This window comes from Saccopteryx leptura, chromosome 2, assembly GCF_036850995.1.
Source record: "Saccopteryx leptura isolate mSacLep1 chromosome 2, mSacLep1_pri_phased_curated, whole genome shotgun sequence".
Taxonomy (NCBI): Eukaryota; Metazoa; Chordata; class Mammalia; order Chiroptera; family Emballonuridae; genus Saccopteryx; species Saccopteryx leptura.
Window position 1 is genome coordinate 188,149,652 of NC_089504.1, and position 13,425 is coordinate 188,163,076.

General features: G+C 38.4%; 1 pseudogene; it reads left to right on the forward strand.

Annotated features, from left to right (window-relative positions):
* The first annotated feature begins 2,994 nt into the window (after window positions 1-2,994).
* Window positions 2,995-5,177, forward strand: LOC136393261 (amino acid transporter heavy chain SLC3A1 pseudogene; annotated as a pseudogene).
* The last annotated feature ends 8,248 nt before the right edge of the window (window positions 5,178-13,425 follow it).

The following is a 13,425-nucleotide window of genomic DNA, read 5'->3' on the forward strand; positions in this document are numbered from 1 at the left end:
CCCATGCTAGAGAACAGCTCTTGCTGTCACCTCCAAGTGGACAAAAGCTCTGACTACTATCAGAATTATGCCTGCTGTACTCACCTGAAATCTGACTTATTTATAATATTGATAGTATTAATTATTATGGTAGCTGGTGTGTATTGACCCTTTGATATATTCCATGCACTGTCAAGCACTTTGCATACAATATTTTATTTAAATTCTTAACAGCATCCTTGGAAAATTAATACTATCATCACCCCCATTTTATAGATGAGGGAAATATTTGCCCAAGATTACATTTTTAGTAAGAGGTAGAGTTGAAATAGGAACCCATATCTATTTGGATTTTACCAGATGTCCTTAACCATTTAAATTCAGTATATTTATACTTCACATCCGGAAAAAAGTTTAATTGGCCATTACTGAGTTTTCCTGAATGAGAAATGCTGAATAGACCATTAATTCAGACACTTTCTGAATTAATTTAGAGTAGAAGTAATTCTAAGAAAATACTAAACCAATGTCACAACCACAAGAGTGATTCTGGTGTATAGCGGTGTCCTTGGCTGGTTGCAATGACAGCCAAGATGTGACCAAGGGTCCTGTGTGTTCAGCTACATACTGGCTGGCTTCAACTTACCACTTACCCTCTCCAAATCAAAGGTCCTTATGCAGAAAATGAGCTTTATAATACTTTTCGTAAATACCTCATTTGTGAATAGCAAAGGAGACAATGTATATGTAAGCAATTTTAAAAGTACAAAGGGCAAGGAACCTTGATTAACCTGCATGCAAATTACTTTTGCCCTCAAAACCCAAAAGTAATGTGACTTTTATATGGTGTTTTGCAAAAGACTAAGAGAGGGGCTTTAGAAATGCAGAGAAACCATAATGTGAAAACATCCCATGTGCAATGTTTCCCCCATGTTTTGCATATAATTTATTAAGTCCAGAGGAAAAGTCAATGTTTCCTCTCCCATATAAAACTCTGACTTAATGATTCCTCTCTAAGTTCATGAACTTTGGAACAACAGGATTTTTTTCTACAGGAGTTAGACTCTCTTGAGTTTTGTTGTTTGGAAATCTCCTTAGTCATCTGGTTTTTGCTCCCTGGGAGAAAACTGGAGCTTTGGCAGTAAGTTTATACACATTCTGTTTTAACTTATGATGATGATACTTGGCTCAAAAATGTAAAAATATTATACCAAGGTTTAGAATTATACTTGTATAAAGGACTACTCTTTATAAAAAAGTAGTATCTAAGCATGGGGGAAATGGGACTTTTCACCATTTTTAAATTGTAAGAGCAATATATGCCCATGTTAAACAATTCAAATGGTAAGAGATAAAAGTACCCATTCAATGCACATTTCCACTTCCCATTGGTAAATGCTACCATGCTTTCTCATATATGTTTTGAGAATTTTCTAGGATTAAATAAGCAAGTGAGTGTTAGTACATATCTGTTTATTTTTTAACACAAACAGTATCATTCACACCATAGTCATTGCTCTGAAAAATGCCTGTCTTCTCCTAAAAGTATGCTTGTGCAGTTCTTCATATCCACTTGTTTAGCTCGACCAGTTTTTAAATCTCCTCTGCAGTGTTCCAATGCATGGATATATCATAAATTATTTAAGTATTTTTCTCTAGATGTATATTTAGTTGTTCTTAGATTTTTTTTCTTTTTCTTTTTTCTTTTTTAATGAGAAGAGAGATAGAGAGACAGACTCCTGCATGCACCCCGACCTGGATCCACCTGGCAACTCCCATCTGGGGCCAATGCTCAGATACACTGAGCTATTTTTAGTGTCTGAGGCTGACACACTCAGAGCAACCAGGCTATCCTCAGCGCACAGGTCCAACTCTCAGACCAATCAAGCCACTGGCTATAGGAGGGGAAAAGAGAGAGAAGGGGTAGAGGGAAGGAAAGAGAAACAGATAGCCACTTCTCATGTGTGCTCTGACTGGGGATCAAACCCAGGACATCTGCACACTGGGCCAACACTCTATCCACTGGGCAGAATGGCCAGGGCCATATAGTTTTAATATCACAAACAATGCTGCAACCAACTCTACCACATTTCTTTGCTCAATGATGTTAGTACATCTGTAGGAAAATTTTTAAAAGGAAAATTGATAAGTCAAAAGAGATATACATTTAAAATGTAAATAGATACTGCAAATTGCCATCTAAATATGATTGTGCTAATTTACCCTTCCCCCACAATTGGAATGGGAGAGCCTGACCTTCATCAACAAAGGATATGGACTGTACAAAAAACTATTAGAGTGGGGTGTACAATAGCAATGATTTAATGAGCACTGAATTAAAATAAGTATTTTTAGGTCTTAGATATTAAGAAACTGGAAAATAGCTGCCTTTAGGTGTACTGTGAATTGCCAGTCTCCACAATCAGAAGAGAGGGTTGCAGTGTGCTGAATCTCATAAAAAGAAGCTTAATGATCCTGGAGTGCTCACTGAGTGTCAGGCACTGTTCTCGGTGCTTTCCTTACATTAAGTCGTGTATTCCTCCTGCCAATCCTATGAGGAAGGTACTTTCATCATTTCCACTTTACAGACAAGAAAACTGAGGCACAGAGAAGCTAAGTCTGTTTCCCAAAGTCATGCAGCTGATAAGTGATAGAGCTTATATTTTAACCTAAAAGTTTGAGTCCAGAGTCAGGTACTTTTAACCACTTATGCATCTGCCTCTGCATTCCTATTGCTGTGCTAAACACACTTGTTAAACACTTATTCTATGCGAGGAATAACCATCATATCCTCACAGCAATACACAGCATTATCCCTGTTCCTCAGAGATATTAACATGGCTTGCCAAAGTGTCAGAAGGAGGATTTGTATCCAGAAACATTCAATTCGGAAGCTTGTATTTATTCTACTACACCGTTCTTAAGAATGAGATGGATGGAATCTCCCTCTGACTTAAAATTTCACTCACTAAACTGTACCAAGGAAGGCATTTCCCAGGGATAAGACAGTGAGCTATGGCTGAGAAGAAAAACAACAGCGACTCTGTTAGAATAAGTATGAAGAGATGCTGGACAAACAATGGGTTTGTCCAAAATGAAGACATCCTGGAAAAGGACCCAGATCCAGGCAGCTCAGCAGGCAGCCCACAGCACTGCTCTGTGGCCATCCTTGGCCCCGAGGAGCCCGACTTGAAGAATATCCAACCCTATGCAGGGATGCCCAAGGAGGTGCTGTTTCACTTCTCAGGCCAGGCCCAGTACTGTGTGCCCTGGGAGCTCCTCTTCTGGCTCACCAGAAGAGGCTTCTGTGTTTGTGCTCGTTGTGGCCACCATAGCCATCATCGCCATCTCTCTCAAGTGCCTTGACTGGTGGCAGGCAGGACCCATGTACCAGATCTACCCAAGATCTTTTAAGGATAGTGACAAGGATGGGAACGGAGATCTAAAAGGTATTCTAAAACTGTAGTTCAGAAAAACTGAACTACATCACAACTTTAAATATAAAAACTGCTTGGATTACCTCATTTTAAAAATCATCCCTTAAAGATTTCCGACATGGTATTGACGATTTCCAAGAAATCGATCCCCTTTTAGGAACAATGAAAGATTTTGAGAATCTAGTTGCTGCCACACATGATAAAGGTTTAAAATTAATAGTCGATTTGATACCAAACCACACTAGTGATAAACATACTTGGTTTCAACTGAGTCACACCAGGACAAGGAAATATAATGATTATTATATCTGGCATGACTGTTAAGTGTATATGGAAATTCCAGTTGGCACTTTGATGATGTACAAAACCAGTGTTATTTTCACCAGTTTACAAAAGAGCGACCTGATTTAAATTTCCGCAACCCTGACATTCAAGAAGAAATAAAAGAAATTATACAGTTCTGGCTCACAAAGGGTGTTGATGGCTTCAGCTTTGAGGCTGATAAATTTCTTTTAGAAGCAAAGCATCTGAGAGATGAGGTTCAAGTAAATAAGACCCAAATCCCGGACACAGTCACACACTACTCAGAGCTGTACCATGACCTCACCACCACACAGGTGGAAATACATGACATTGTCCGGAGCTTCCAGCAGACAATGAACTGACATAGCAGGGAGCCTGGAAGATACAGGTTCATGGGGACTGAAGCCTATGGAGACAGCATTGACAAGACCATGATGTACTACAGCTTGCCTTTTATCCAAGAAGCAGATTTTCCCTTCAACAATTACCTCACCAGGCTAGACAGTCCTTCTGGGAACAGTGTGTTTGAGGTTATTACATCCTGGATGGAACACATACCAGAAGAAAAGTGGCCTAATTGGATGCTTGGTGGACCAGACAATGCCCGGCTGACTTCTCATCTGGGGAAAGAATATGTCAACATCATGAACATGCTTGTTTTCACACTTCCTGGAACTTCCATTACTTACTATGGGGAAGAAATAGGAATGGGAAATATTCTAGCTACAAATCTCAATGAAAGCTATGATGCCAATAACCCTTCTCTCAAAGTCACCAATGCAGTGGGACAATAACTCAAATGCTGGTTTTTCTGAAGGGAGTCACACCTGGTTACCCACCAGTACAGATTACCACACGGTGAATGTGGATGTCCAAAAGACTCAGCCCAGATCAGCATTAACGGTGTATCAAGAATTAAGTGTGCTTCATGCCAAAGAGCTGCTCCTCAGCAGGGGCTGGTTTTGCTATCTGAGGACTGACAGCCACTTCGTCATGTACACAAGAGAAATGGATGGCATGGACAGAGTCTTTCTCGTGGTTCTGAATTTTGGAGAATCATCACTGCTAAATCTAAAGGAAATTATTTCAAACATCCCCACAAAAGTGAGGATAAGGTTCAGTACCAATTCTGCCAACAAAGGAAGTGAAGTTGATGCATTGGCCATCACACTGGACAGAGAGAAAGACTCATTCTTGAATACAACACAAAGTAACTTCCTTCATCACCAAACAGATTTCAGAGACAGGTGTTTTGTCTCCGATCGGGCCTGCTACTCCAGCATACTCAACATACTGCACAGCTTGTGCTAGGCCCTCTGGGAAGGAGGCGGCGACACTGGCATTCTGCTCTCCTGCAGCATGCAGTAACTCTGTGTACAGCATGCCGCCAGGTAAACTCTATGAACAGCCACTAATTCTTATATATTTCTGTAGCTTTAATGTAACTGCTTTAGGAAAGGTTCTCAAATGCTTTTAAATAATAATAAAAGGTTTTTTAAAAAAAGAATGAGATGGATAAGGAAGCTGAATGAATCATTCAGTGAATGGATAGAGCTTACTGGGGGCTGTATCACACCTAATGCTTCCTTTATCAGAGTTCTGTACATTAGAATGTTTAAGTACTTTTAATCATGTGCTTGTGGTCATATAGTGACTATCTGCTCTCTCTCATAAAGTGTGAGCCCTTCCCTTTCATGTTGGAGTGCCTTACTGACTTTTTGTTTTAATGCAATCAGGAAAACATACTCTCCTAACTCTGGAACTGGGAAGAAGATTTCTGCTCATCTTCTTATGATAGATTCATACTCTGGAAATCAGAGTGTGCAAATACTGTGTTTCTTGTCTGGCAGCCCTAGTTATGAATGGGGAATCAGCTTTATGTTATTGTCAGAAAACAAACAAACATGTTAGCAGAGCTCATCTTTTGCTTATCACAGCTTGTTAAAAATAAGTTTATATATGGTCACTCACTAGGCATGGGAGATTAATTTGATCATCTCCTAAAAAGTTTTTTTTTTTTGTACACCATGGATGCTAATGTAATATTACCAAAAGTGTTTTCCTTTACTACACAGTAAAACAAGTCAACCTGGAAGAGTATGCAAATTTCTCCATTATGTTGTCCAGTTTCAAGGGCAATTAACTACTTCCTTTGAGCTCCTCACATTGTATTGCAAATCCATAAAGAAACTTATTATTCATTTTTGTACTTACAACTTATTTAGCCTTAAGTCTTTGATATTATTTTTTTTACTGAAAATTAGGTTTTTAGTTATATATTACAACCTTATATTATGTAGATCTTTATTTGGAAATATATTTAGTCTTTTTTATGTTTATGTTAGATTAATTACCTCTGTCCCTTTATCAGTTGGGCACTGAGAAGCAGCTATTTAAGACTTTCTCTATAGATTTCTGCATCTCATGAGATCACTGTCTGCTCTTCCATCAACTTGTGAGCAGAGACTTCCAATGAGCGGGCCAGTCCCGTGAGGCTCTAACGGCCAGAATCAGATCTATATGGAGCCGTCATTTTGAAAAATAAACTAAAATGATAATAATAGTAACAACAACAATAATTTCTTCAAGCTGGCTATTAGAAATTGTGTGGATCCAAAAATGGTATTTTTACAGTTGCACTGGAAACAAAAAACCTGAATTTTGTCAGAATGGCTGCTGCTTTTTGTCAGAATGGCTGCTGCCTTAATTTTATGTTCTAGGGATTAAGACAGTGAACTAAAAATCTGGCAAAACTTGAAGGGTTGAATAAGAAGTGCCTAAGGTGATAGAAAAAATAAAAGTGTATATGTCATTCATTTGAGGAAATAAAGGAGATAGTTTATCTGCAGACAGTTCTTGGACTCTTGTTAGCTCCCCTTGACAAGAGCCCCTTCCTGTCTATTACTGATTCCCATATACACCAGCCTCTTGCCACCCAGTTTAAACTTTTAAGTCCTCTTTGAGTACTTGCCTCCCCATCCCCCTGTCTTTAAATCAGTCTTGAAATTCTATTCACCTTTTACTTTATGTTTTCTCAGCCTTTTTATACCTAGTTCAATATTTCATTCCCTCTTGCAAATTATACTATACTATACTATACTATACTATACTATACTATACTATACTATACTATACTATACTAGTATAATAGAACATATAATAGCAAAATTGCCTCTAGCTGACCTGCCTGACTGCTGACTGCTCTCTGGCAATGCAGCTTCTGCGCCGTGACCACAGTCACCCTCCCCCAAGACCATTTTGATCTTGTCATTTCTCTGCTCCAAAACCTTCAAGGGAAAACTTCACTTCCATGGCTGTGGTTCTTTGATTGGTTTTTTGATTTATTTTCTAGGCATATTCCCATTCACCTTTTATATATTTCCCAAATTGCAAAATTAAGGGTGTACTCACTCTAGGTGCCAACCCTGCATTCAAATGGTCTTAAGAGTGAGGGCTTCCATAAATCCTTTACACTAGGTGCCTAGCTTACCCCAGCCTGAGTTTCTATAGTATATTTTGTAGAGACATCACCTTGGCCAAGGAGGTCCACCACTCAGATCTCTCTCAAGAGAGACCTTGCTATTCAGCTGCAAAAAGAGCAGTTAGCTGCCAGCCTCCAGCTATAAAACATTCAGGATCTGCCTCAACTTTTGAGTCACAGCCATGCCCTTCCTGGGAACCACCACTCAGTGAGTGAGCATTGTAGGGGCACCAGGCCTGGCTGTTTCTGTGCAATATGGGCTCCTTTAATATACTATCAGGCAATCTTCCCCTGGAGGCCACTGAGTTAGATGAGATAGTCAGATCTGCATTGTGGCCTAAAGCACAATCAGCTGCCTCCTTTCCTTTCTCTTCATCTTCCAGTGAACTACTTACACAGTCATTCTGGTATCTGTTCCCAGAAAACATAAATGACATACTTAGTCAGTAACTGGTCATACCACCCTAGACCTGGATAGAGGTAGAGGAATAAGCTCAAGTGGCCTTGCCATGAAGTCATTAGAAGGCTGGGCTGCTGAGTTTGGGTTCAAATCCAGCTGTGCCACCTCTGACTTTGTAGAACCTTCTACAAGCTATGTAACTTCCTAGTACTCCAGTTTTTTCATCTGTAAAATGAGGATTTTAATAGTAAGTGAGGACTATATGAGATAATGTATTTTAAAGTATTTAGCATGGTGCCTGGTCCATGTTAAAGTAAATGTTCAAGAAATATTCATTATTATTTTATAGACTTGGAAAATGCCATTTACAGAGTTTTCTGGGTATAATAAAATAGATGACATTTTCACTTTCTCAAAGAATTTTCCAAAGGATATCATAAGGCTAACAAAAATTGAAAACATTTCAAATTCAACTCTGTAAATTTTTTTAAATTTCACCTCCATTTATTTATTTATTTATTTATTTATTTATTTATTTACTTCACCTTCTCTCACAGCTCCTCTTCTTCGGCCACTGGCATCACCTGGTTGTCTCCTGCCCTTATCTGCTTCTTTCCATATTTTTTTTCTCATCCACCCAGATTGCTCATTCTTCCTCTCTCCATCAGTTCCTACTAACAATCTCCTTTAAATCTTGGTTGAGAAATCACCTTCTCCAGAGTTTCCCTGACCAGCCTTCCTGATCCACCACAACTGTGATCATTCCTCTCTACTGGGAAAGCCTAAGAATTGTATCATTTTGAAACTAAGTAGAAAAAAAAAACGATTGAATTCTCAAACCATGTTGAAAATGCTAGTGCCTCCAAAATATAGCTGTTAGTAATGAACTAGCTGGAACAGACCTTCTGTAGACAAAAACTCCTTGCTCTCACCTATGTTTTTGCTAGAGGTAGAAGATGGCTTGGCAAAGCAATGCTCAAGAAAAGCTCACTTAAAGAATGAATGTTTCCAGCTTTGGATGCATGGTCAGTCTACAAACTATATTTTTTATATCTTCTGTCTATTATGTCAGCCTCAAAATAAAGGAAGTGTTTCCTCAGACAATCTCAGTCATACAAAGGGGAAACAATTATAAGAGGGAAGTGTTTTACAACCATGTTAAGTATTGTAGTTGATATAAATCTATTTTACAAAATAAAGGCCTGGTCTATAATACATATAAAAGCCAGTGGAAAATCATAGTTAGAGACAGATGGAAAAGGGGGCTCTCTTTCTTCTCACTGTTTCATACATTTGATATTCCCTATGAAATTGCATGGAATAGTTTCTTTCCCATTACCACATATTGCCATAAAAGTGCAAAAAAATAAAACCTCTTTTTATGCCTATGAAACTGACTTCAATCAAAATAACCTACCTGAAAAACAAGATGAAAATTGTTTGTACGGAGTTGAATGCAATGACTTTTACATAGTTTAATATTTCTATATATGTATTAATACATATCGCAATACATATGAAAGAGTACTCTAGAGCTTCAGCCATGATTACATTCAATTTAAAATCCTCAAGATATTTACATTCAAAGCCAAGATTCCTATGTCAAATAGGTCACAATGTTAGGTGTTTTAAATATTGTGAATGAATAGTACCTAATAATACACAACAGAGAGAACAATACATGAATATAACATTAATAGTTTACACAGGTTTTTAATGACTCCTAATATAATATGCCCTTTTAAGTAATCCTTCACATATATACTGAAATGCCTTTTTACTGGACTATTTTGAGTAATTATAAATTGAAATAGCTGATAAAATAAGCTTAAAAAGAAGTAATGCAATTTTTTGAAATATACATAATTCTCTCTAAGTATACAGCTCTATAAATAATAAAATATTAGCTCTTATATGCTAAAAACTAAAAGTAGTTTTCACACTGATTTTCAAGAATATATTTTTTTATTGTTACAATCCAGTAAACTACAGTGTGTCCATAAAGTCATGGTGCACTTTTGACCGGTCACAGGAAAGCAACAAAAGATGATAGAAATGTGAAATCTGCACCAAATAAAAGGAAAACCCTCCCAGTTTCTGTAGGATGATGTGGCAGCATGTGCACATGCACAGATGATGACATAACACCCTGTATACAGCGGAGCAGCCCACGGTCATGCCAGTTGAGATGTGGACGGTACAGAGGAAAGTTCAGTGTGTTCTGTGGCTCACTAAATTCAAATCCGTGACCAAAGTGCAACGTGAATATCAGTGCATTTATAACAAAGTGCCACCACATAGGAATAACATTAGTCAGTGGGATAAGCAGTTGAAGGAGACCAGCAGTTTGGTGGAGAAACCCCATTCTGGTAGGCCATCAGTCAGTGATGAGTCTGTAGAGGCTATATGGGATAGCTACTTAAGGAGCCCTAAAAAATCATAATTAGAGACAGATGGAAAAGGGGGCTCTCTTTCTTCTCACTGTTTCATACATTTGATGTTCCCGATGAAATTGCATGAAATAGCTTCTTTCCCATTACCACATAGTGCCATAAAAGTGCAAAAGAATAAAACCTCTTTTTATGCCTATAAAACTGACTTCAAACAAAATAACCTACCTGAAAAATAAGATGAAAATTGTTTGCATGAGCCCACACTGAACTGCACTGAATAGGTATGAAACTGGGAAAGTTTTTCTTTTATTTGGTGCAGACTTCACATTTCTATTGTCTTTTGTTGCTTTCCTGTGACCGGTCAAAAGTGCACCATGACTTTACAGACACACTGTATTTTACTAAAGTTTGCAATTATTTCCATGTCACAGCAAATCAAAACTAATTGTTTGTTTTATAATCAACATTATGATGCAAAAAAATTAATAGCAAATATAAAATAACCAACCAATTTACTATCTCATTTTAAATATAGTGAGGAACTACAATAAGATGGCATTAATACTATCCTAATCTGTTTCACTTAACAAGTTTACACTTAAGTTGCTTCCGTTTTCAAATATCAATAATGATTGTGCATCTAAAAAACTCAGTTATGAAAACCTATTTTATTTAATTTCTCAGAAAATTGCTAGTTCAACCTACTTTCTTTGTGAACTGTGAGTTATTTCCTCCTCTTCACAATAATTAGCAATTTTTGAACTCTCACAAAGCAAAAACACAATGGAAAGTAAGAGAATTGTTATAATATGATGATAAGATAACAAATTTCTATTATATAAGTGAGCAATAGTCAAGACAAGTTGTTTATCTTAAACATATAGCACATGATAGTCATAATTAGCTCACCACCAGTTAGAAATACACATATACATTTTTTCAAAATAAGTATTTTAAATAAAGTACTGCAAGCATCTTTGTAGCTTAAGGATTTGAAATAACAATTAAATCTGAATCTTAAATCATTCATCTCTATAACTAGACGAGCAAGTCCCCAGGATGTAAATCTCACCCAATGAGACAAAAGATGCTGAATGTATTATTAATTGCTAAGAAATGTCTTAATTTTAGATTGTAGCACTCAATGCTGGCAAATAAGTGATGTGATTGATGAGCCCACACTCGCATGCTGCTTTACAAGTTCCATAAAAACACGCACATCCCAAAGGTACAGCATGGATGCAATTTCTTCAAGCCAAGAAACAGAGCAGGACTTGGCAATCTCAGGTCTGCCCCATCTACTAATTATTCAAACGTTAGTATTTAGAATACTGAAAATGCCTGCTGCACACTGTGGCTCAACATCCCCCTAGGCTTACTCAGAAGCAGAACCACATCTCTCTCCCTCAGTGATTACTGAGTTTTAAGGAAGCAGGTAATATGGGATAGAAATTCTCTCGTGCAGCAGCAAGATAATTCTTCTCTCAAGATTTTCAAAACTCAACACCCCTCCCCATAAACACAAACACAATCATCTTTTTCCTTTTTCTTTAAAGAAAGAAAGGAGGGTTTTTCAAATAGGTGCCTAAAACTTGCTGCTTGCGTGGGGATGAAAAACGTGTTTTTCTTCCACTTGCTGCTTTGCAAGATGTTTACAGATCTGATTAGAAAACCTGAGAGTACATAAAAAGTAGTGCTTTCAATGAGATTTCTGTAGTGATATCTGCCGGCACAGACTTATGTGTACATAAATAATACATATTTATGCAAACATGCCTACATTAACAAGGACACACACACACACACACACACACACACACACACACATACGTACACCTAGACCAACAATTAAGCTTGCACTGCTCTACAAGCCCCCTTTGACATTTTTTTAGCATGCATGTCATTCAGAAGACAGATTTTTTTTTCTGAAGCTGGAAATGGGGAGAGACAGACAGACTCCCGCATGCGCCCGACCGGGATCCACTCGGCACGCCCACCAGGGGCAACGCTCTGCCCACCAGGAGACGATGCTCTGCTCCTCCGGGGCATCGCTCTGCCGCAACCAGAGCCACTCTAGCGCCTGGGGCAGAGGCCAAGGAGCCATCCCCAGCGCCCAGGCCATCTTTGCTCCAATGGAGCCTTGGCTGCGGGAGGGGAAGAGAGAGACAGAGAGGAAGGAGGGGGGGTGGAGAAGCAAATGGGCGCTTCTCCTATGTGCCCTGGCCAGGAATCGAACCCGGGTCCCCCGCACGCCAGGCTGATGCTCTACCGCTGAGCCAACCGGCCAGGGCCAGAAGACAGATTTTTTAAAAACAGTAAGTATTAAAATAGTTGCATATAATTCATGCCAAAGTGACTTGTTTAGAGCAGCAAATATATTACCAAATGCATTTGAAGTTTCTGGAATACATGCAGGTGAAAGGAGGCTGTGCAGCAGCTGCCAGTGCACTGTGCTCCTCAGAAACCCAGAGCTCGGTGTGACGGTGGGGAATGTGCGGCAGGTGTAAGGCTGGAGACCTCTGAGTTGAGCTCACTCTAGGCATCAGAGAGCCTCAAAGAGGAGAAGAAAAAAGGCAGCCCACAGACAGCTAGATGAGAAACTTCTGGCACCTCTCCAGCTCAGGCATGAATTCTCTGTAATTTGGAGACATACAGTGATGGAAATGAAGAGAAACTTGGATTTACGGGTGAATTTGCTCAGCCATGCAGAAATGGACAGGTAACAATCTCTCAGCTCATTTTAAAATAGTCATTCAGAAAAAAGGCTGAATCAAAAAATTAACAGGTAATTTTTTTGGAAAAAAATAAAAAGGTTACTCCAGCCAGCTTCCAAAGATGCCTTTACAAACTTCAAATGGAGCATTTAGTTAGCTATTTGTTGTATATTTTATTAATCCCAGTGCAGAGGTAAATAGAAATCTAATTCTTTTTATGTAGAAAACTGTATTTATTGCCTCTTTTTATAATGCACTTTAATCATGTGAATACATAGATTTACTTACATAGTTCTCATTTCTTGAGTAAAACCACTACTGTTTTGTCCAGATAAAATACTAAAAGGCATGCGGTCAGGTTTTCAAGGAAGTGAAGAAAAAAAAATATTTTAATACTGAGAAGCTGAGCTGAGTGCAGATATTTAAATGTAGAGTTTGAAGCAAGGAGAGTATAAAGGAAAAGCCCTGAGCCATTAAGTGGCACATAAGAGATACAGTTATACATGAGCACTGAGCAGGCAGGTGGCTCAAGTCTATAAATATATCCATAATTAAGGGTAGGGAGAAAAGAGCTTTGGAAAATTAAGTTCTTACAGACAATAGTGGTGATCTTGTTTAGAGTCACAAGTAGGCTAATAATTTCTGGGGAGCTCATGTGGACTTCACCTTGTCTGAAGAACTCCTAAGCTCACAAAGAAAGAGTGAGGTTGCAAGTATC